This window comes from Phalaenopsis equestris, unplaced genomic scaffold, assembly GCF_001263595.1.
Source record: "Phalaenopsis equestris unplaced genomic scaffold, ASM126359v1 Scaffold000520, whole genome shotgun sequence".
Lineage (NCBI taxonomy): Eukaryota > Viridiplantae > Streptophyta > Magnoliopsida > Asparagales > Orchidaceae > Phalaenopsis > Phalaenopsis equestris.
In genome coordinates, this window is record NW_018164960.1 from 229,289 (window position 1) to 234,668 (window position 5,380).

Genomic DNA, 5,380 nt, shown 5'->3' on the forward strand with positions numbered 1-5,380 from the left:
TATGTGATCCATTTCCAGAGAAAGATCTAAAAATCCCTAAATGTAAGAGCTAAAAATCCCAAAAAAAGCAAAACGTGAGGGCATAAAAACCAAAGAAGATCTATGGAGAACATTTCTAGAGCATATATAAGAACAGAAGCTTTGTAGTTGCCTTGTAGGCCTAAAAAGAAACCACAGGAATACCAAATACAACATTCGAGCCGCATAAACGAACCAGAGAAGATCAAAGGAGATGTGGGGAAGAAGTACAAACAGAAGTTTACGCACGAGAAGATCGGTAAAGGAGATCGCGGGGAAGAGCATGAGAGATCCACAGGGGCACAGAAGGAAAATAAGCCCTAGCCACGAGACATCCACAGGGGCACAGAAGGAAAATAAGCCCTAGCCAACGCCAAACGGAACACCTCCCCTGCGTTCGATGGAACGAATAATATAGCATCCACAATTACGGGCGATTTGAAAATGCAACCCTAAACGCTGAAACAAACGTTGCGGCAGCATTTTCAAAACACCGCTGCAGCAAAATAAGCTGCCCTAAACGGGCCCTTAATCATAGACCATTGTAAATATCACATACTTCTTAATTTAAGTAACTGAATCCATTGTAAAGAGGTATTTCTATCTCTTGAGATAGAATATTACTTTCGATGATGATCTTGATTATTTAAATAATAATCTTTAAATCTACACGTTATTCAAAATCCCATGTCAAAAAAGAAACTGACAGGTGTGGACAATTTTAGGCAAAGAGACTATCTTTTTAAGTATAATATAACACTCAATAAAATGTATACTAAATATATTAATATACAGTTCTTCACTCCCAAAAAATATTCTTCCTCAATTTTGCATCATCAATTCTATGTATGGAGAAACTTCAGCAGTGTATATGCAAAGAGAAATATTGAAGTTGAGTTGGATTCTTCTATGAAGAAATTTTAGCATCCTTAAAAATGTAATCAAGTTCAACAAACTTCATTTTAAGTAGGTCAGAAACATCTAATTTACATAATAATGAAGAATTCCTACCCTACATTATCTGTCAAGTAACTCATATGCTTACCAAGGTTTGCGAACAAATGTTGCAACTACACCATACCATGAATTTCAAATTAAATTATTTCTTAGGGGAGATTGTAATGATGTAGACTTGACAAACCCATTAAGTGGAACACCAACATAGTATAAATCAAATGGGAAATAATTTAATGGTGGAACACAATGAGGTGTCAGCTTAAAATACCAATATTAGTAGTATTAGAAAACAAACCCACATATATAGAACACTTACAACAAATACAAGCTTTTTTAATCTTTATAATATAACCACGTGTTCATAAATCAGCCTACTATAACTCGGAACATCTTAAAATGCAACAAACTCTTAAAGATAATCAAATAACAATACTTGAATGTCAGAGAGCATTATGTTTTGAAATTTAAAAATTTGAATAACTTAGTGGGATTTAGGATTACTAGATTTGAAATAAGTTTAATCTCATCATGGAAATTAATACAACAAATAAATTACACCTGATAATCACTAGTATCTCATCATAAGTGAGGGTCTAGATAGACAGAAAATCATGTAATGTTCCATTCATTCAATTTAATCATAAAATTATCTAAGATTGGAATAATCATTGCTATCATTACCATATCTCAAGAAATAATTCCTAAAATCCAATTAACTTTAAATAAAACACATATAAGTGCAAGGCACCTAAACCAACCAATAATCAAACATGCAAATTTTAGAGTGGGCAAACATGCACCTACAATATGAAACATAGTCATAAACCACCAAAATCTATTTTAGTTTAACATTTTGAAGAACATAAAACCCGTGAAGAACTATTCCTCTCTATAATGAAGATTGAAGGACCCCTTACTCAGATAATTGATGTGTTAAAAATGTGTTGTAATATTTTCATATATTTTCTTTTCTAAGATAGATTTAATCATATATGTAGGATTATAGGTTGAGAGTTAGCAAGGGGAGCAATAATGAATCAAATGAATGTTAAGTCCTTGCCAAGAGCATCCTCACCAAATCAAGAACCTTCACGCAAGTCCAAGCACCTCCTCACTCAGCCTAAGAGCCTCCTTATCTAGTTTTAAAAAGCAAGTGCCCAAATGATGTAGACACAGTGTTGCACTAAAAGCAGAGTGAACAAAAAGTTAGCACCTATCTCTGGAAAGAATACGTCAAGATTAAGCACCTAAGTGTCCATTCCATTACTTAGGTGTCTGAAGAGAAGAGAATTTCACATAAATGGAGGATAAGCTAGAAATTCAGTGATAACCTCCTATGTCGAGGAGTCTAAAATAAATTTATGATGGTTTTGATAGTGTTGTGGTGATGTGGCTATCTGAAGTCTTTAAAAATGATGAATGTAATGATTTCACAAACTCTTGAGCTTATTAGCATATTATCACGGTGAGAGAGTGAGTAAAGGCCTTGGGAATGTGTATGGGAGTGAAGAAAATGAGACTGTGAGAGACTTTGAGAGTTTCCAAGTATTGTAATCAAGGAAAAAAGGAAAGTCCATATGCTAGCAATTCTTAGAAATTATAATTTTCTTCTATCAAGTTTTACTTTTCTAAACTCTTATACTTATTTTGATTTGATGAATGAAATCATGTTTTTTTCTTAAATCATGAGTAACAGTTAGACTTCTTTCAATCCTTTGTAATATTAATCTAAGTAATTTAAAATAATACATTACATGTGATTAACAAAATTTATGAAATATGTTCGTAGGTTATCTTTGATTGCTTCATTTACTTTCAAAGTAGCCATGTACGCACTATTTTGGTTGTGGAGTTGCCCGTTGGAAGCTGTTGGCCACCAGAATTGGAATCTCTTCGCTTGTTTCGGAAAGACATTTAATTTATATATATATATAGGGAAAGTGGGGGAAGGAATGAATGGTGAGGGTTATTAGGGTAGGGATGTAATATTTACAAAGGAGGGGTGTTGTAGCGATTTGACATGGGTAGTTATGGAAGTTTTGGAGAAATATAAATGTATCACATTTTGTAGAGACTGGAACAAGAAATCAAATGGTTCTAACCTTTTTGAAAAGGAGTTCTCAAGCTCAAGATACAAGCATTTAAAGTAGCTTGGTGCATAGAGACGTGTTATAAGGTGGTTGGGAGTTGGTTATGCCCAAAAATATTGGGCTCACTTGATTAAAAAAAATTTAAGAATTCAATGATCTCATTGGCTTTGGTTATATCAAGCTCTTTAAAAAAGATGCAAGTTCAAACCTTTAGGAGAAAGAAAAAGATGCATTTTGAGAAGAAAAATTAGTTTACTTTAGTGATCAAGATTTTGTATTTCCTTAATTTTAAAAAAAATTTACTGAAGTCCCATGTTGATTAAATTCATTTTATGGTGGTTATGGTAAAATTACCTTTTTATTATCATAATTATTAATTTTCTCTCTCCCCTTGTTATCATCAGATGAATGAGGAGTCAAATTTCAGTATAGAGGAACTCAATTAAAAGGTGTCAATAATATTGATATAGTGGCAAAGTACGTTTTTAAAAATAATCACTCATTGAATATTTGTTTTCGGCGATTTTACACTCATTGAATATTTCTTTTACATATATATATAAATTTAGAAAAATATGAAATCAAAATGATCTCATGTCTTTTATAGTTCAAATGAAAGAACACTACACCTCAAGCTATGTATCTAGCCCGCAAGATAAACACATGATTTGAGGGTGAGGCTTGATCAAAGAATCTAAGAATACATGACATCCGTTTGGGCTGCGAAAACCATTTTATTTATAAGCTGACAAGCTCTCCTATTTAATATGAAGAATTAAATAGGGTTTATATTAAGATGGGTTCAAAAAAGCTTCCTATAAGGGAAAGCCCCTATAGTTAATTACATCTTAGATAACCGAAGTCACCTAAGAAAACTCTCGATAAAAATTAGGAAATATTATTTTCAAAGAGGCCAGAAGGATAGAAATTTTAAACGAGATCGGACAAAGAAGTGTGAAAGGGAATGACTCAAATTTGGAACATTTATTGTAGAATCTAAATGGCGAGGAAGAAGTAGGGGATGTCACCGACCCAGAGGAGGACTTTGGTGACTTCCTAAACTATCCTATAGTTTGGCTTCAGTTTAGAGAAATATTTAAATGTTTCATCCCGTCAATTTTATTAAGTAGGGCTTACATTCATGTAAAATGATCACATAAATAGCCTGGAAGATGTGAGGATTTAGGTTGTAACGAACGACAACCTCAGAATCTTAAGACGAGTTAGGGCTTAAATTGTACAGCAGAGCTATACAAAAACCTAAAGAAAAGTTGAGGATTTATGTTGCATAAGAAAATCACCTGAAGTTCTATGGATTGGTTATTTAATTCTAAAGAAAGAGTGGTTTAGCTGATGTAGACATGTTCTGCTGTTGAAGATGGTCGTGCTGCCCACAATGCTAGCTCTAAGCTCCTCGTCGCGACAAGTTTAGGTTTTCTAATGTGTCAAGTTATAATTTCAAATTAGATATCCCTAAAGGTCATGGTTATTTAAATATTATGGGGCATATTTAAGTTGATTAGAGTGACACTGGTTAGGATCCCATGGTTCCCTCGTTCCGGCGCCACTATTTTCTTTTGGATTCACTTAGTCCAAATGAATTTACTAAACTTAACTTAATGAGTTCCATAATTTCATTTAGACAGTGGGAAATCTCGTTAGCAACCATAGGTTACCTCCTCCCATGGATTTCCAATCATCCAATTGAGACGTTTTAATTTAGTTGCAATTATGGTTTTTTGTGATGTTTGTGATTAATTTTTGAGTTGTCTTATATTTTGAATGTTATGGTGGTAAATTTTATCTTGATTGATTTTTAGTTTTGGTTTTGGTTTTACGACTATCCTAACAGTTTTGGTTTTCATACAGGGTGACATCGTTGTTTAACATGCAAGCTCAAGGCAAGAAGTACAAAAAAGTAAATGCAATAATTTAAAAGCATACATGTCGATTCTTCTCGTTCCTCCACGTGAAAGGTTAGTACTTGCAAGGTATGTATATAATTTTGCAAATAATTTAAATTGCAAGAGTACATGAAGGCTTAGCTACCAAACCCTGAGTTATGACTTTATTAAATCTCAGAAGATCCTAGTGGATGATTTTAGAATAAAAATATGACAAGTCTAATTTGCCCTTCAGAATGTCCAATAGATTTTAGAATGCTCGAGGCATGACCCTGGACCACTTTGAAGATCTCTTGAAATATTCTGAGTTCATTTTGAACTTATCATATTATTCCATTAATCATCTGAGGTCGAAGTGTGACTACCCCGTTGCTCAGTGAAACTTGACAATTTAATTATCCTGAGGATAGG